We start from the raw sequence: 20,846 nt of genomic DNA, 5'->3' as shown, positions 1-20,846 counted from the left end.
CTAAAACTTAATATGTTGAATGAATAATTGTTGAGCCAAGAGTCAATAACGTCAAGGTGTCATCACTCAATTAACAAAAATCAGTGCGCTTAAAAATATGTACAACACTCTCAAAATCAGCTGACATTCCTGACTAATGCGCTGTGCAACCCTTCAATCATCAAAAAAATCACATTGATTGTTTTTGTAATTTAATTACAAACATTTACTAGCCTGCAAGTGAATTCCAGGTAGTGAATCACGCAACGCACACACAGAAAGGATTTGTGTTTTAGTTTTACCCCAATACTAACGGTAGTATCCCCTTCATTCGCATACCACCTCAAGAGTGCGTGCAACAAACACCTCCACCCTCCGAATGCAGGGCACATTTGCATGTGTTTGTGCAGCAACAAAATTGCCTCGCTTGAAATTGTTGTTGTTGGTTGTGAGAAGGAAGCGTATAAATTGCAAACGGTTATATAAAAATTATTGCGCATAAAAATTGTGCTAAAAAGCACCGGTGCAACGGTGCATTGCAAGGCAGTGTCGCACGAAATAACATATTTGTCTGCTGAGAGTGTGCATGTGGCAAGTAATTGTTCGTTAGAAATAATGTATAAATAATTTGTAAGTGATGAATTTATGTGCAATTATTAAGTGATTTTGCCTATATGTATATGTGAACCAATAAGCTACAATGCAAACAAATTTGGAACCGTTAATGCAATATTAGCCCTAGACGTGCTTTGTTAGTCGATTTGACTGACAATCATCGTGTTTTGCAAACAGAAGCAAAAAAAAAACGATGCCCAACAAGAGTTAATCAAGTAAGATAGTAAGGTCTAAGTTCGGGTTAAACCAAACATTTTATACTCTTCGAGAAATTCTTTCAGGAAAATATGGAAGTTGGGGGTTGTCTTGACCCGATTTTATCTATTTTTGCTAGTAAGACATACTATTAAGATGCCAGATACTAAGAAAATGTTTCCTGGGCTTCATTAAGGTACCTCACATACAATCAGTTATATGAAGTAAAGTCAGCCGGATGTTCGAAAATTCAGATATTAGTCATATGGGGGCTGGGGCTCAAGTTTTCGTCCAATTTTTTATGTTTTACGCACAAAGGTTATGAATTTTCATTGAGATAACTCAAATATTGGTCTATATATGAGGTAAGTCACCGGAAGTTCGAAAATCTTTATAAGAGGTATATGGGTCTCAAGGAAGTATTGATCCGATTCAAACCGTTTTTGATTTTGTCTGAATTTCAATTGTATATCTCATACATTGACCCATATTTTTGGTCAAAAGTCAACAATATGTAGGTAGTCAACAATCCCGGTATTTGAGAAACAATTTTGCTTGGATTTGGGAACTTTTTGGTCATAAGGTGGCATACTATAGAGGAATTATTAGTGCGAAATTTTATTCCGTTATTATAATTACTGTTTGATTCGTGTACTGGAAAGTGAAAGAATCAATTGGAATTTAAAATTGTTATATGGTAAGTAGGCGTGGTTTTAGTCCGATTTCGCCCATTTTCGCAATGTGACATAATAATATGAGAAGAAAGCCATGAACTAAATTTTGTCAAATTCGGTGGCGCGAGTCCAGAGATAGGGGATTTTACTTAAAATTGGACGTCCAATTTTTACCCAGGCTCCCATAAAGCTTTATCATGCCATGTTTTTAACAGTACCATTATATGGAGAGTGGACGGGATTGTCATATATACATTTAAATGTGTTGGTTGGGGTGCAATTGCAGCTTTGATGGCCTAGGAAATATATTCATTAAACCTTTTAGAAAACGGGGCCGCGCCCACTTTTTAAAAATTTTTGGCGTACAGTTGCCCCTTGCTACTGGGTATGGACATTTTTTATCAATATACCTATCTTTATTGAAGTTATCACGGACAGCCGGATGGACGGACAGACAGACAATCGCAAGTATTTCAACTCATGTCGTCATCGTCTGATCATTTTTATATATATACATATATATCTATCTCCATTAGTGTTAGGTGATACATACTACTGTTAAGTGAAACAACTATTATACTCTTTAGCAACATGTTACAAGAGCATAGAAATAAATAACATAAATTATTCAGTTATACTTTTATATAATCTACTTGTTTGCTTTCGAAAATATATATGTACATACATATGTTTAAATTCAAAATTTTAACTTCATAATCCTGTTTGGTAATTTTAGTTTTTGAGATATGTTTACTAAAAGCTTGTGGTTCAATATAATGTGGCTTTTAAAATGTGCCAAAGTTTTAAGTGAAATAATTATGAAATATAAAATTATTTAAGCCTAAGACATTCATTATCTTTTTCCATAGAAGGACCTGAGTTTGAGCATACAGTTTGTATGACAGCTATATGCTATATTGATCCGATCTATTTAAGTATATGCAATTTCACCGAAAGCTATATCCTTATGTTGGATTATGATTGATGCCGAATGTCCTATAGATATTTCTTCAAATTCAAAAGCCTTCCATACAAGTACTGAATTTTGACCAGTCATTTTGTATCGCAGCTATAAACTTTGATTGTCTGATGTGAGCAATTTCTGCTCAAATTGAACCAGTTTGTATGGCAACTACATATATACTATAGTGGTTTGATATAAGCGGTTCCGAAAATGGGTCGCTTCTTGAAGAGAAAAGGTACTGTGCAAAATTGCAGAATGATATCTTATAAATTAAGGTACTAATTTATGTATATTGATACAGGCTGTGGGACTAACAGACAGACATGGCAAAACGAAATCAGCTCTTCACACTGATCAGTTACATAAATACTTTACAGAGTCTGCTTCAAACAGACGATTTTACGAACTTCATGGACAATTTGATATCCCCTTTTCGTGGTGAAAAAAAAGCAGTAAGGCTGATATGGACAATTTTTTGGTAGTTTCAAGCTTAAAATTTCTATTTTATATACATATTCGCTAGAATGTTAAGCAACTCTTTGAAACATAATTAGCCTTATCTTATAACATGTATGTAATCTCTTGATTTGACTAAATCAAAGCGAATCAATATAGTCGAAGCATGTGCTTTATATTTGAACATCAAAAGTTAGTTTCCATAAAGTTAAGGTTTCAGCACCATTTTACTGGAACCATTCAGTCTTTTATAGGTGGGGTACTACATATATTGTCTTTATATTTCGTGATTCTATAACCAAATGTTCATTCAAACATTGAATATGTGCTGGTTGCACTTAATGGCTATGGTTGTCTTAATTTCGCGATAGGCCCACATGACGATCTTGTAGTATAAGTTTGCGTAAAGCACCAATAGTTTATATAGAATTAACTACAGATTTCACGACCATTATCAAATATTTAAATTAACTTCATCGACCTCATCATTGCTTATCGAAACCACAGTCAAAATTGTAAATAATAATCGCGAGTTGAAATTCCATTTTTTTGGCCGAGATGAATATTTTAAGTTACTGTAAACAACACAAAGATAACGAGAATGTGTCGAAATGTTCTGAGTATATATAACAAAAAGTCAAATTTTACGATAAAATTGTGAGTTACTAGGATATCATCAATGTTAGGGTTGCCAATGAAATATAAAAAAGCAATCCTACGCACCATTTTTCTAAAATCCATCTTTGTCCTGGGTAATCTAAGATATCTGAATGTATCTTTTACGTAAATATATCTATTACTTCTTAGTTAAAAAGTTCTAGTGTGGTATTCTAATTTATAACATTATTAAATATTTTTATAATATTTTTAAATTAAAAAAATGCGAAAAAGTTAAAAGTGCAGCGAAAACATCCACTTCATGGATTTTTTTAAGTTGTTGTTCGTACTTGCGATAGTGGTATTTGTACTCATTCAACCAAGAAGATTGAGAACGCGATACGATGGACATGGCTAAATCAATTCTTTATTTACATATATATTGACTTTTTAGGGTCTCGGGTGTTTCCTTCAGGATATAAATAGCGTCGTGGCAAACTTGATATAATTTGTTCAGAATATAAGGATAGATACTAAAAATTCAGTTCTATTTATATGATGTTCGGGCCTCTAGATTAGAATAAGATTTCTATTACAAAAATTCTACGAAGAGAATATCGGATATTGGAAAAGTAATATCATCTGATCTAAATTTAACTTTAACAACCTTAACTAATAAACTTAATATAACTAGATATTTAATTTTTAAATTATTTTACTTGAACAACACATAATTTTTGGAACCAAGTTACAAAGCAAAAAATATGGCCTTTTACCAAAACTTACCTTCACATTAACATATCGTACACTTAGCACTTGACTCACCTGAAAAAAGATAAAATACAATTACTTGAAGTATTAACGTACAGTATACATATACATATATGATGAAGAATATATTTCATAATTATAAAATCGGCCTTCACGGTAACGTGTGGCATTGTCAGCTTCGCCTAAGTTCACTTGACAGCCAGCTGTGCCACACAATTTAAGCTGTTGCAGCCGGCAGACGTTGCCTCTCCTTCATGCTCGCTGCACAATCGCTACTGATTTTGCTAAACTATCGGGTGATTTTTTAAGAGCTTGATAACTTTTTAAAAAAAAAAAACGCATAAAATTGCAAAATCTCATCGGTTCTTTATTTGAAACGTTAGATTGGTTCATGACATTTACTTTTTGAAGATAATTTCATTTAAATGTTGACCGCGGCTGCGTCTTAGGTGGTCCATTCGGAAAGTCCAATTTTGGGCAACTTTTTCGAAGCATTTCGCCGGAATAGCCCGAATTTCTTCGGAAATGTTGTCTTCCAAAGCTGGAATAGTTGCTGGCTTATTTCTGTAGACTTTAGACTTGACGTAGCCCCACAAAAAATAGTCTAAAGTGCCGCGTTAAATCGCATGATCTTGGTAGCCAACTTACGGGTCCATTTCTTGAGATGAATTGTTCTCCGAAGTTTTCCCTCAAAATGGCCATAGAATCGCGAGCTGTGTGGCATGTAGCGCCATCTTGTTGAAACCACATGAGTCAACATTTAAATGAAATTATCTTCAAAAAGTAAATGTCATGAACCAATCTAACGTTTCAAATAAAGAACCGATGAGATTTTGCAAATTTTATGCGTTTTTTTTTAAAAAAAAGTTATCAAGCTCTTAAAAAATCACCCGATATAAAGCCTTGAAGTGCACATTGTGCAAGCATTTTGAAGGCTTTTATTTTCCGACTTTTTACTCTCTTCTTTTTTTTTCAAGAGTGGCTTACACAAGTGCTAACCAAACAAAGAATATACTCAAATAGGCAGCAACAACATGAGGATGCGTATCTGTTTTGTGAGAAAACAATGGCTGCATCGAAATGGTTGCAACAGTTGTGGCGCAACATCTTCAATAAGCAATGAAGAATAGGTTAGAAGAACAAATAAATATTTGGTACAAAGAACACCTACACCGCAGGGATGTTACTATTCGCATTCGTAAATATGTGTATTCATATCTGGAAGAGTGTGGGGTTGGGGATAACTATTAGATGTTGAATATTTAAAATAAAATCAGGTGAGGTGTAGTACAGTTATTGCTACCCATCATCTCACTGTTACTCGTGGTTTATTTCTGATACTTGTGCTAATTTTTTTGTAGCGGTTTTAATAAATTTTTTTCTATCTACAGTGATATGAACTCCTTCAATATAGAGAATAAAAACTTGCAAGATAACTACTTACAGCTGATAACTTCTGTTATAAAGCTTTCCATATCAGGTGCAAACTTGTGGGCATACTAATATCCAGATTTTTATGTTTAATGTTTAAATAGAAGGAGTTAGCATAGGGTGTGTCATCTTTTATGTATTTTGTTTTCTCCAATTGGCTTTGGTTCAGCATTTTTTGGAAGTCCTAACCAATTCAATTTCAACCGCGACGATGGGGTTAAGGGGTTACTTGGGTTTACGAGTTTAAGGGTTTAAAAAACTCGAATTTTTTATTGTTGTATTAAATCTTAAAACACCTTGTAATATTGACCTTGATTTCAAGTTGGTCCAAGTAATAGTTTCGAAGAAACACCCTTGAGAACTTGTGTGCTCGAGGCTAGGTAGGCTAAGTGCGCCGTCTTTAAACGCGTTTTTCTCGAAACTGTGTTTTTAAAGTCGGTCGGGAAAATTTCTCTATAACAACTCAACTGATTAACTCAATTCTTAAAAACTTGGACGTAGAATTTTTTTTCGATTACAAATATTTGAAGAAAAAAATGTCGCGAAATTTTTACCGAAATTTTAATTTCTTTGTAAAAATGTCTGCCAAAAATCCAATTTTAAATTTTTTTCCTTCGTCAATGTTCTAAGTTAAGGTTTTAACTAAAACACGTTTTTTTTCACTTTAGATGATCCTGTAAGGAGTTATCATGCCTCTTCTTTCCAAGGGGTCACCGGAAATGGCGTCGCAATGGGCGAGTTTAAAATATTTTTTTCCAAAAATGTCTGAATTTCCCTTCTACTTAATAGCGTATGGTGGTAACAAAAAAAATTTAATTAAATATTAAATTTAATATTTAAATGAGAAAAAAATTGTTGAAAAAATTCGGGTTTTTAACCAAGAAACCCTATGTAACCCCATAACTTATTCTGACGATACGTTTCACACTATTTGACAGTGTTAGTTAACAAAACCGCATATGGGTGACGAAAAATTCGTTCGAGATCTATGAACTCCAACTTCGAAGAGTAATTGGAAAAAGGTGGGGTCTCTCACCGAAAGTGATCCTCTGGTTCTAAGACACCATAGTCAAGCCTATTATGTTCTATGGAATCTTTATGTGGTGGAGGGCTCTAGAGTATACCACATTACATAGTAACCGTAGATATCGTCGGATGGTGTATGGCTGAGAATCTGGGTTCCTAAAATAACCCGTGTCTGAGCACTCATAAATCCTTACACACTTTGACTTCATACCGGAACACTTGACTCGCCATAACTGGCGAGGGAGTTGTGGAAGAGATGGAAGAAAGGCCGCTCACTTCCTTACGAATGAGTCCAAACTTGGGGAAAAGGTAAGTGAGGGTTTACTGTCAGGAGCTCCCCATCAACTTCAGCTTCAGACTTCGTGACTATTGCAGTGTCTTCCAATCCGAGGTTGTAGGCATTAAGGTAGCAGTAGATTTGCTGCTCCGGAGTTCAGACTCCTTCAGTGAAGTGACTATCTACTTGGATAACAGAGTGGCGAGACGAGCCTTAAATTCTTAAGACTGTGTTCAGGGTTGGTCAAGAGTGCCTAAACTCGTTACCTATGGCATCACTTGCAGAAGCTGTATGGAAGAAGACGAGGTGAAAATATCTCCACGCTTCTTCTATCAGTTTCACTGAGTAAAGTATTCGTCTAATAACTTGACCAACTTCTCATTTTCTATCAAACTCACAATACAGACTTTGAGTCACAACTGACGGCTTTATTCAAATTTATAGACTGGGATCAATCCATAAAAATCAAATGCCCTTTCTCGACGATTTACTCAAAGCAATCCTAAAATCACAAAACACTCAAACTGCCTGAAGGCGTGCCCATGCTTAGAAAAATATTTAGAAAATATTTTCAATTTCCGCTTTTATATTTATAATTTTTGTTTTTGCCACCCATGGCAAAGGCAAAACTTAGCTCAAGTGGCGTCAAGCGCTCGCTTGCCATTCGAGTGCAAACTACCAACGCCATAAACGACAATTAAAAGTAGATAAATGCAAGGCAACAGCCCGACTGTAAAACGAAAAACTCAGAGCAAAATATTAAAGCGGAATGAAACCAACACAAACAATAAAATGAAAAACACATATTCACAATTTCAAATGTGCATGAAAAAGTAACGGTAATTGAAAGCATGACTGCGAGCAAGCAATAGCTGCAGTGACTGTAAAAGTAAAGGCACGAAAAGATGTGGCAAATGAAAACCAAATCAGAAATAAAAACAAATATAGAAAAAGGAGAAAAGAAATGCCTGAGATAATAATCCATGTTAAACATTGTGAAGGTATATTGTTAGATAAAAAAGTTTTCCTCATGAGTACATGATTTTGACCGATTGGCAGCTATATGCTATAGTAGTGCGAAAAGATTGGATAATATTACTTGTCAAATGTGGGAGAAATTTCAGTACGATATTTACAAAACTAAGGGACTAGTTTCGCGACATGACTAAAACGACTCAGCTCTTCACGCTGATCATTCGTATGATTTTCATTAAAGAGTCTTACTATATTTTGCCCTTAATAAATCTTATCCAACAGGGTCTCTATCGTTTCCATTTGGGTATTACAAACCTCTGCTCAGGGTATGATAAAAATGAAAAATATAAAGTAGGGCAAGAAACTAGCAAAATTGCTTGTCGAGACACAGCTATGCCGTCAACAACAGACAGTTCATGCAATTTAGCATCAAGAAAACGTATGTGGATAAATACATATATTTATTTGCGCTGATGATGGGAATGCAAACACGAATGCTCATAAAAGTCGGTTGCATGCGACATGTGACAGGAAGCAGGCGGCGGCTTATAATTCTTTTATTTGCAACGCAGACATGCGTATATTTTACATATTTTTCTGTCACTTACATATATGTATATTTATATATCGCCACCTTTCACAATGAAGTTGCGGCACCCTCTTCATGTCCAGCCACCATTTGCCGTGAAACCTTTACTCAACATTCTTTAGTCATTTCCATTCTACACTTTGTTCCATGTCACGCTGATGCTGCATCATTGTCATTAAATTGTTTTTGTTTTCATTTGCTTTGATATGCTGCATGCAACTTTATTACGGTACACTTTGCAATCGATTTTTCTTAGCAACATTTGTGTGCAGTGTAGTTGCCACCGGTTTTGTTTTTTATTGCATATTTGTACATAGTAAGTATACATATATCGTATATATACATACATATACCTACATACATATCTATATATATGTATATGTTTTTATATATATGTGAATGCAAGTACGTGTTCTTCTCTGATCCATTTTACTGCTCGCTTGTTGCTTCTCAATGAAAAGCAAAAAGCTCATTATTTGTTTAGAGACCGCCAATTTGGTAGCTCTCTTTTGTTGTTTTACGTAATTTCCGGTGTTTAATAACGTTTTAGCTGTAGCACAATTCTCTTTTTTTGATTTTCTATTTTTATGGAGCAGCTACGAACTTGCTTTGATGATAAAATTAATTATAAACTTTCTTGTTTGCTAACGAAATTGAATTCTGTTTTATCGATGACCTTTTAAACTTTCTCTGATCAGTGATGATTCGGCGAATTTGAAGAAAGAAGTGATCAGAATGGGGGTCGTTATCCGCGTGACCAGTGCTTCGTCTTCTAACAAATTTAATTTACATATCTCTCAAACTATTATTTTTATTTATTAAGACATTGCAACTATTTAAGACAAAAGAAAACTAAGAAGCAATTTTGAAGGTATTAGCTAATTTGTATGATAGCTGGGCTTGAGGCGTTTGAGTCGTCTTGGTTAAGATGACTACTTCTTCGTTGCAATGCTGTAACAGTAGTGCACTATGTGCTGTTGCAATTTTTAATATTTCTGCGTTAGCCGAGTTTACGCCTAGATCACACTCTATATCGGCACAACTACAATACCATGGCGTTTTGGCAATTAGCCTTAGTACTTTGTTTTGAAATTGTTGCATAAATTTCTTATTATTTGCGTTAGTACATCCCAAGATGCACTATAGCTCCATATCAGACTGAGTATTTGTTTACAGATAATCAACTTATTTTCGATGGAAAACACTGATTTTTTACCAATTAACTAATTAATATTTTTCGCTCTTTCCGTTTGACTTTTGCATGGACTTTCCACCGAAGCTTAGAGCCAAACGACATTCCTAAGCATTTATGTAACAACAATGTGTATAGGCTTAACTTCATTCAGTTTTATCTGTCATTTCTTTGCCCATTGTAGGACTTTATTTACAGCTTTGTAGAGATTAGTATTTGAATCGTGTTCCCTACTACCAACAACACTCAACGCGGTATTATCTGAAAATGTGGCTGATGTATAATTGCAGTCTACTGGCAGATTATGCGGGAATAGAATATAAAGAAGAAGCCCCAACACCCTCCTCACGGAACTTCATCGCATGCATGTATGTCCTTGCTTCCGTTGTCAACTCATGCGTCTCGAATCGAAGGAGGTTTTCGCTGCAGTATCATCTTTTATGCTAATGACAGAGCTGCGTTTAACCATATGAATGTCACTGTAGAACTCATATAATTCGTGGTTCCATCTTCTTCGATATTCATCGCCAACACGGACGGCTCCAAAGATCTTCCAAGTGCTTCATCATATTGGTTCGTCATCGTCTATGTTTTTGAATCACATAATAGGACTGATGAAATGAGAGCTTAGAAAGTGTAATTTTTATTCGTAAAGAGGAGGATCTGTTTCAATTTCCTACCGACCACATAGTAGTATATTTTGGCAAGAGTTATTCTGCTCTTGATATCTGGAATTTGCTTATTGTTGGAATTTATGCTGTGTTCAAGACAAACAAAGTCCTTAGTTATTTAAAATTTTAGAGCTATCAATGTAGTTCACAAGGCGCTTCTTTTTCTAGAATGAAAAAGGTTACACTGTTTTAAGCTGTGTTTAGTAATATAATCTGCCTATCCCAATGATATGGTACTTTTCCAGTAGACTGTTGTCGACTTGTGCTCAACGTCATTCTCAATAGCCATATGAGTTTTGCAGGGATCTAGACATGGCGTAGTATAGGTAAATGTCAATACTGTCGAAAGGGGCTTTGAAATAGACAAAAAGATGATGGATACCCCGATCTTAGATGTATTGTGAAAATCTGGTTATCTATCGACCGCTGGGGTTTTGTTATTTTTAAGCTGCTTTAGAGCGGCTAGTTGCAGTAAATTGTTGGAGCGGGTCCTCCTTCATCCATCGCAACACTGCTTTCGCCATTTAGCAGTTTTGAGAAGCGTTCCCTCCAAATTTCGAATTATTTCGATTTCCATTATTGTATCGATATTTTTGTCAATTGAGAAATGTTGCTGCTTCTTCAAACTAAAAATTACCGAAATGGAATCTGAAATCGGCAGTGGTGTTATAACACCAGAACTATAAAACTAATAATATTTTCAGCAGCCTTCTTTTTGTTTCCGCCCTTACGAAAGAGAAGACAAATATGGTGTTTTTTCTTTTAGCTGGTGACCATCTTTGATACATAATAATCAGCTGCGCCTGAATTCTGGCTTTTATTACTTGCTTTACAAGAAAAGGTTTCTTATAAAACTCGATGGCAATTTGGGTTATTTAAAAACTTGAACTGTACTATATTGCAATTTCTAATGAGACAAAACGGTTCTTCAGTATTACCCCATATTTTTAAATTTAACCTGGTCTGTTTAATTGGCATGTTCTTGCTTACTAAAAATGAGTTAATGATGACTAATTCTATCAATTTCATATAGTTCCCTTAATTATTCTTATCTTCAGAACGGAATCAGTAATTCTGGGATAGGAAAAGTGCAAATTAACCAAATGTAATGAAGACGCCTTTACTCAAGTGCTGATGATCAGCATCTTGTTTATGACCATCTATTTGAACTATGCTCTTAAAGATTTGGACCTAAGACGACGCACTTTCGGAACCTGTTGTCTAAACTTAAGAGATGTTGAGCTCATAAAGATTAAGTCGAACATTCGGGAGCAAATTTTTTAGCAATTTTTCTGCTGAAAATGGCTTTCTTGTAAAGAAATTTATTAGCGTATTTTCGTCTGGGAATAATTGAATTGAAAATTGTAAAATTGAAAGCTTGTTGAAACTACAGCTGCTTACTCATGAAAAATTAATCATAGACGACGCTGTAATTACTTTTATGGACTAAAATACCAATGGTAGCTGATGATTATCATCAAACCTCAGTACTCATCTTTATTTTCGTGAACACTCCTTCCATTATACGGTCATTCTACCTAATCCGGTACAAATTGCAAAGTTCACCAAAAGCGACGCTAAATATTTTGCACTTCAGCCATTTGCTTATCGAATTAAAACGTTAATATCGATAAAACAGAGCTTTAAACTATGCCAATGTTTCACATGCTTTTCTCTCTTAACTTTTCTTAACCCTTTCTAAAAAGCTAGCCCTTAACCAAGTACAGCTTATTTGTATAGGTATGTACGAGTGTATACACAAACATCTATAAATAACTGAATATGCCTGTCTGCAGCACTTAACTTGCACACCTAAGTAGAAGCTGGAATTATAATAAAGTCAACTATGCTTATAAGTGAAACCTCTAAGTGCTATTACAATAAGACGACGGTGATTATGTTTAATGGCTTATAAAATAATGCAAAGGAGACAAGGAAAAAATTAGAAAGCCAGCAAAAAAGCGACGTCACTGGAGCTCCAAGTTATAAGCAATATAAAGCAAGTTTACTTGTGTATGTGTATATGTATACACACACACACACACACACACAATGTATGTAGTCCTTGTCTATCGGCAGCCATAAAAAGTCGTTGCCGCACCAATATTAATAAGAAAACAAAATCAGTAATAAAGGAAAGAAAAAAACAATAAAATGTTAATGTATTGGGTGTTGTGCAAAGGGGCTTGTGCAGACGGAACTATGGTGAAGCGAGGCGTAGTGACTTGCAGAAAAGTGCGCTCAAGTGCGAAGGGATACTGTTGAAATAGCGCGTGTGGCAAAATATATTAAATTTAGTAATTTATCGCGTGGCTAAAGGTGAGCGACTAAATGACTGGAAGGAAAAAATTATAAGCAATTTTATGCAATGAATATTGATTTCACCTTTTTCAATATTGTAGAGGAGTCTTTATTTGGCGTTAAAAAGTTAAAGCACGCAGAGGACAGCATAGTAAAGAAAGTAATAAAATAGAAGCTGACTTTTTGCCTAAGCTTTAATATGAAAACTACTCTAATAACAATGAAAAGTGCTTACATTTTTAATGCGTGAGCATTTATAAGGTGAAAATGATTTTAAATAATATTAATTGAATATAGCTTAACGCAATATGAACTTCTAAGCAGAACTAATTCTTAATTATGACAAAACAAATTATAGTTTGTGAGAGATCGCACCTAATAAACGAAACGCTTCTGACTTTCAGAAATTAAGAACCTGAAAATATCTGGTTGGCGAACCCAAGTACGTGTAACAGATTTCAGAGCATCCGATATTAATTCAGGACATAAAAAACTACAAAATTTTTTTATAATTTTATGATATAGCGATTCAACACACTTTACCTTAAAACCTTTGAGAGCTCTTCTAGCCTCCTTCAAACTCCTCACAACAGCATTTTATCGAATAAGAGAACAGTATGAAATTTTACAGAAAACGAAGAACGGGACAACTCTAGAAAGATCTCTTTTTGAGCCTTGTACAGTTGTATGATCAAATTTGACCCGGACTAGTCCTCTTAAAACGTAAACCGAGTAAACCAAAACGATAGTTTTTTCTAGATTAGTAGAATCTTTGCTTTTAATTAAGATACTTAGTAAGTTGTGGTTTCTACTCAATACCATGGATTTTCTAAATCCTATGAATTAAACCTTATTGTCTTCCATCCCGGAGGGGAGTGGGAATGGGGTAAGGTGGACAAGGAAGTTGATGTTTTTTAGAAAAATTAAACAGTGACTTCAAAGGGAAGCTCTGATCAATTAAAGAAAACATTCTTTACTCACTAAAATCTTTTAGAGTTTCATCAAATATAATGGAAGAATGCCTTGATCTTTTAGTGGATCTAGCATCACATATATCAAACCTGAAATTGGTTCCAGGACATAGTGATATTCCTGGTTACTGTGAATCAGATGAACAAGTCAGAGCAAGTAACACCTTACAGATGGAATCCGGCATAGAGCTGAGATTCGAAAGAGTCAATCCCTAACACTGTTGGGTTTTTTAATGATGTCTCGAAGGTTGCACTGATACAATTTTTTGTACTGATAAATCTCCCCAGAAGCACAGTTCAGTTTCTAGAAAACGTTTGTCTGTTGGTCTTGACCATGAAACAGTTGATAAAGAGTTTACTTGAAATTTTGTTAGCAGTAGAATCACTGCCATGAAATCAATGAAAATGTTTAGGAGTACATATAGTAATTTACATATCACGAAAACAAGTATTTAAGCGGCAGAAGTCGTCAACTTTGTATAAACTTGGCTTAGGCGAGTCGTCCGTTCACCCTTTTAATGAAGACAACATCGAAAAAGTAAAAGAAACAGTGTTTAAAAATCATCGTTTTGTCATCAAAGATACATAAAAGAATCTCGGTATAATTTATGGGTCGACTAACCATTTTGTTTAATGTTTCGAGTCTGAGGCGTATCACTGCTAGACTCGTACGAAAAGACCTGAATCTTTTGCAAAAACGAAGTAAATTAAAGGTGGAAAATAGATCTTGACAACATAGCTGAGAACTCTACATTGTTTAAATGCATCATTACTGGTGACAAGGCGTGAGTGTATGAATATTACTTCGAAACTATACAATCATCTAGCGAATGGTAATTACAAAATCAACCAAAACAAAAAAAAAAAAACAAAATACGTTGAAGGCACTGAAGACCACCTCAGCCGAGGCTTATAACAAGTGTATGGAAATGGGAACTAAACGTTGGCATGCTTGTATTGGCTCAATAGTAATGGTTTTGATGGCAAAAAAAATAAAGATTTTGCAGCAAAGTAACTAAAAACGTACCTTTTTATTAGTTCGGGTCAATTTTGAAAAGGTGGTACATAAATCTCGTTGAAATCGAATTAGAGTTGAAGCAATCATTGAAAAATGTTTCTTGACATCATGACAACTTGTAACGTATATGTTTTATAGTACTTAAAAGTATATTATACATATAAATACATTTTTATAAACCAGTCGAGAATTTACATTAAACGTTATAAATGAACGAAATAAATAAAAAAACTGCCAAAATAAGACTCTACGTTCGTATAAACTCCCAGCACATTCATTGTACTTCCTGTAGGAACACAACTGTATCAAATCCAGTGACCACCAGGGCGTATAAGTAACATTCCATAATGACTTTCAATAGCGAAGAACAAAATACACTGATAAAGAGAACTAAAATAATTGAATTCTATAAATTGCTTTCACTACACAAACTGAGAGGCCGTTAAGTGTTTCAGTTGCGGTAAAGTTCGCTTAGAGGCTGACGATAACGAGTACTTCCGATAATATAGTCCTATTTTCGTACAAACTCACAGCATATTGCAATATTTTTCTAGCAAAAAAAAGATAATAACTCAAATTTACTGAACAAAAATACGTAGAGAAAAGCATAATGTTACTAAACTACTTTAAGTACTCAATTAGCAACATACACAATTAGCGTCTTAATTAACCTTTCTTCTTCAAAGAAAATAGTTTTGTAGACTACGTATCGAATTTAAAAAATAATCAAACTCATTCTTGATCCTATTGAGAGATAATATTAAGCCTATTAACTTTGGATCTTCTAATATCTGCTACAATGAAAGCGTAAATAAGCTTTTGAGTATTAAATAAAAATAGTTTATCTTACAAAAATTTTAGTGATCCGAACTAAGCTTAAAAAACTAAACACACAAAAGAATTTCGCTTTATTCTCCATTCGTGACAGCTCTATAATGTTCAAATAATTCTCAGCACGTTTTTCGATTGCTTTCCGTGTACATTTAAAGTTTAGCTGCAGGCGCGCCTTGCAACAATGTCAACCAATTTTCAGCAAAAAGACAATCAATATTATCCATACTTTGGCAGCCACTAATAGATACACATTCATATATGTACATATATATATATATATGATATCTATCTGTATAAATAACAAGATTATCTATTGACCTTTCACATTTTGGCCGAGTAATTTTTGACAACATTGAGTTCCGCTAGGCATTTGGAGCATTAGTTCAACTGCCTTGCCAAATTTATTGAGACAAAAAAATCAAAAACGACAGCAACGAAAGACAGAGTTGATTTTTTGCCGTATTACTGGGCTGTAAGCCAAAGATAAGCCGCTAAAGGCGACCTAAAATAGAATGAATAAATGACTACGCTGAAGTAAAGTTAGAGGGGCTGCGTGGCGGTTAAGTAGCAGCAGGGTGCCGTGATATTCTGGCTTGTGAATCTTTTTGTCCATTTCGATTCAAACAACTTTATTTACATGTGCACACACATACACACATGCGCATATATGTACACGTCAAGCTGCCATCTCATATCCAATTTAATTTTATAATGTAATCAAGGTCAGCAGTCGGGGCATACAAACTCGGCAGGCCTACTAAAAATATACGCTAAGCTCAAATAAAAGGGGGAAAAATGAAGAAATGGAGAAATCGGAAATGCTGACGCAGCGGAGTCTAACGTCGAAACCACGCTACGCAGTTTGCAAGGACGGTGGAAAGCTGGGGAAAGAATGTAAGGAAATAAAGCAGGATATACGACGCTAATATGCGAATCGGCAGACAATTTTGTAGGCTTGCGAATAAGCAGCGAATCGGAGCGGATTTTCGTGCGCCGGGCAAGTCCGTGCGTTTGTGTGTGTGTGCAGCATACAAAATCTGAAAAGCAGCGTTGGTATTCGCAGAATTTATTTGCTTTTCCATTCTTTGGCAGACATTTGGTTATTTTTACGAGTTGGAGAGAACATAAATACTTTTCAGAGTAACTGTGGGTGCAAATTAGCCTAAAATGAAAATCATGTTAGCGGCTGTAAGGTGCGGCATACATTCGGTAATGAAGCTAATCAGGTGTACGTGCATTTAAATGCAAACAGAAATCATAAAAAATGTAATATTAGTAATAAATGTAAAGACGACAAATAGAAATAATGTTTTATATTTTGCTGTTTGTTTCAAGAGTGATTTTTTCATAGTATAACCAGCTGCATTAATGCATTGAGGGCTTTCGTTTTCTTTTATAAAAAAATATTAAACAGGAACGATTCCATGTAAGAGCTTAATTTTGAGAGGTAAGTTTGTATGGCAAATAGATGCTATAGTGTTCCGATCTCAACAATTTCATCGGAGATTTTGCCGTTGCTTTCGAAAATAGTTCATGAAAAATTTCATGAAGATACCTTTTCAAATAAAAAAGTTTCTCATACAAAGGCTTGATTCTGAACGTTCAGTTTGTATGGCAGCTATATGCTACAGCAGTCCGATTTTAAAAATTTGTTCGGAGTTTATACCTTTGCTTTGGAGAATGATGCATGCCAAATTTCGTGAGGATAGCTCTTCAAATAAAAATGTTTCCTATACAAGGACTGGATTCCGAACGTGCAGTTTGTCTGGCTGTTATATGCTATAGTGGTCCGATATCGATCGTGAACCGATATTTAAGGTTCAATTGTACTTGTAGAGTGCTCACATTTTGCATAAACTGTAAAAGATAAAATTTTATTCTTCCTGCTACTACTATGTCATATAAAGTAACCTCCAGGGCGTATAAGTAACATTTCATAATGAATTTTAGCAGCAGCGGACAAAGAAATAATGAAAGTGGAAAACCAGTTTTTGAATTTCATTACACAAACTGAGAATGTGTCAAGTGTGTTGTTATGTTACAGTCCAAGGCAAACTTCAGAACTGAAGGAATAATGTAGGATATCTTCGGACAATTCTTTTGTGGTAATAAAATTGCTAAAGATATTTTTCTACTCTTTCGAAGATTCGGTTAATGATATTTATTCTAACTCAGTAACAGAAAGTGTGGATATAATGCTTTTAAATTACATTTTCAGAAGAAGAAATGTGGGGATTCCACTTCGGCTTCTTTACAAGTTTCAAGATTTGGTAATAATCAGTAAGAAAATAAGAAATAAGGGTTCCCATTGTATATATTAAGCACCTACAACTAAGTTAAGATAAACCTATCGGCTTTGATACAGCCAAGGGTATGTTTTTACTTAATCTATAAAATTCAAGGTGTAGTAAAACGAAAAGTTCATTTTTGCATTAAATTGAAGCTTCTTTTAATTATTGTTGGAATGATCAGATTTAGGTAAAATATGCACGGTTTTGTTCGATGACTTGATCCTAGTTTGAAGATAATTTCATAATGTCGCCCTCATAAAGAGCTTGTCTTTCTTGACAAAAATCTGGAAGTCGATTTCACAAACTACCCTTCAGACGAATTTCTCAACAACAAAATGATTCGCCATAGACCAGAGCTTCTGTCAGACACTACGGATGTGTAACTGTTGACTCTGCAGTTCCGAATTAAGATTTTGGTCGCAGTGGAACAGCTCATTGTAGATAATAATCTGAAATTTTTATAAACTAAAAATCCACTTTCTTACGTACACCAATTTACATATTCCTTAATTATATTTCACATTTAAAAAAACAAATCTCGTTACGCGAAAAGCTAACCATCGATTCAAGAAGCACATTTGCGCAATCAGCTGCCGCGAGCCTACACAGCCACATGCTGACTACATCATCCAACTAACTACTTATGTAATAAAGCAACTCGCGCTGCAGTTATATTTCGCCTACAGCTATGCACACTGCATTTTTAAGCTTGAAATTTCCACAGTACAGTGCATTTTGCACTGTCGCCTTGGCGTATACGTAACCAATTGACTAAGCTAAAGCGCCTGCCATAGAGCAAAACTATTCAACTCAACTGGATGTCTACGTCAGCCAACTGCCAAGGCGCGTCGACGTCATTGTATTGCCTTCAGCCCGCACTTTGACCCAGCCGACAGTCGCTCAAGCCAAAATGCCACTTGAGCAGCGCAGCGTGTTACAAAAGTTAGTTTCTGTGTGTGGGTGTTGGTAGGCGCATATGTATGTTGTATGTGTGATTTGTTCAACTCAACTTGACTTTGCTTGTTTTTCATACACTTGAGCTACTGCCGCCGCCGCTGCTTTTGCCTTTTGTGCTCTTGGCATTCATTTGCCGGCATTGTTGAAACTCTTGCCTAGTTTATTCTAAGGACTTGTTATTGTTGTCATACACAGGCACACACACGCACAAACATATTTGGTTACTGTGTAACAATTTGAATTTTAGTGGAAGTTCAAGTAAAATCGCTAAATCGCAGGTACGCAGCAGCAAAAGCGGATGAATATGAAATATTTACGCATACACACATATTTATATTATAGTATATAAGAATATAGGCACATGTTTGTGTGTACTCTTGGCTTTGCGCTGTTCACATCTCCTGCAGTTTCTCTTTTGTCGTAGGCGGAATATTCATGTCGCGAATTCTTTTATATTTTTTCTTAACTAGGTATAAGCGCAGCTAGGAAAGTTGATCTGCGCATGTGTTTGTGTGTGTATGCAGGAGTGTATTTGTGCACTTTACGTAGTTAGACATAAAATTGTAATGAAAGTCTTATAAATTTACATACGAACTTCATAAATTTTACGACTTCTACGAAATTCTCTCTCTAAGTTGAAAGGCAAGCTGGTTACAATTACAAACATACTTATGTAGGTAAGGTTAACGGTGGAATAGACGGAAATTGGCAATATTAAGCAGTCAATTGAAAAGTTTATGTCCTCCAGAAAGCTTGCTTTCTTTTATTGAAATATTTCTTTCATCTTCAGTACAATCAAGGAAAATTGAGCGCCTGAGTATTGGCATATATAATCATATATGCCTACATAAATACATACTTATATACGCATACACATACTTATAAGTGTAATTTGACAAATTTCCTTTCCTTGTAATTTGACCATGACGGCAAAGCCAAATTAACAGGATTATAAGTTATCGCTGATAGTGGGCTTAAGAAAGCGAATAAAAACATACATATAGGAGGCAGTAAATCGGAGATTCCTTTGTATCTATGTTTCGATCATAAAAATATGCCAAGAAATATGTTCACGTTTGTTCCATAAGTATAAATTTCAGTAGTTAATTTTCTTGAAAATATTTGAAGAGGATTACTAAAAAGTATTCAAGGGGTTCGGCTAGTTTAGGGCCTTAACTTGAACAGTCTCCGAGTGTCAAGAATTCAAATCGCCTTATTCGAAAAATGCGGTTTCGCGAAAAACGCGTTAAGAACTTAAAATTTGCAAAATTATCATAATGATTTTATTTTGCATAAAATGTAAATAATGTGGCCATATTGGGTAATCGAAAAAGTTTTTTCGTATTTTTGTCAATAGATGTCGTTGCAGTCGTATATCTCTAGTGCTAACAATCACATTTTTGCATGCCATATAGTGTTGGAAAGACGAGTTTTTAAGCTTCATTTAACCAAAAAAAATTAAATTTGGGGAAGTTGAAAAAAAGTAACAGCTGTTCAAGAACGAATGAAAATAATGAATAAATTCTATATATTTGGAAATTGTTGTAAATAGTACATAAAAAAGAGAAAAGTACCACCTAAGCCACGAAAGAAATTTGTGAAGTTTACGGAGACGATGCTGCATCAGTTCATGTAGCACTACAATGGTGCGCTCGCTTCCGTTCTGGAAATTTCGAAATTTTGATTTACACTGATGAAAGTTTTACACTGATAGAATAATGTCTCGCAGCGCCAAAAATTCAGATTTTCCCTTACTTTAGAGCATTAAGTTCCTTATAAAGGAGGCACATATAATAAATTTAAATTCCAACCGCTTTTGCTTTGTCTGATTGTGAGCTGCAGTATAAAGTGGCTAATATCTTCGTTGTGTTTCCAAATAATTTAATCAAAATCTTATATTATATGCATAAATATATAAATAAAGCAGTAAAAAAGTTTCAATAAATTACATTCTTTTGTCATTAATTTGGATACATAGCTTTTGAAGGCAAATCTTACTGATTTTGACAGTGCTTTTTTTATAACCAAGAACATAAAGGTTTTAAAATCCTCTATAGCTTAG

The 20,846-nt window shown here is 34.8% G+C and overlaps 1 protein-coding gene across 3 annotated transcripts in view; it reads left to right on the top strand.

Moving 5' to 3' along the window:
* Nucleotides 1-20,846, top strand: part of LOC120775972 (frequenin-1-like) — a 191,772-nt gene that overhangs the window by 48,124 nt on the left and 122,802 nt on the right. Inside the window, exon 1 of one of the 3 annotated variants that reach the window (XM_040106393.1) lies at nt 21-809. The exons of the other annotated variants lie outside the window; for them this stretch is intronic. The gene's annotated coding sequence lies outside the window, so the exon portion shown is untranslated. Of the gene's footprint in view, nt 1-20; nt 810-20,846 lie in introns of those variants that run through there. 3 annotated transcript variants of the gene reach the window in all.

This window comes from Bactrocera tryoni, chromosome 4 (assembly GCF_016617805.1).
Source record: "Bactrocera tryoni isolate S06 chromosome 4, CSIRO_BtryS06_freeze2, whole genome shotgun sequence".
NCBI classification, from domain to species: Eukaryota; Metazoa; Arthropoda; class Insecta; order Diptera; family Tephritidae; genus Bactrocera; species Bactrocera tryoni.
This window is presented reverse-complemented; position numbering and strand designations above follow the sequence as displayed.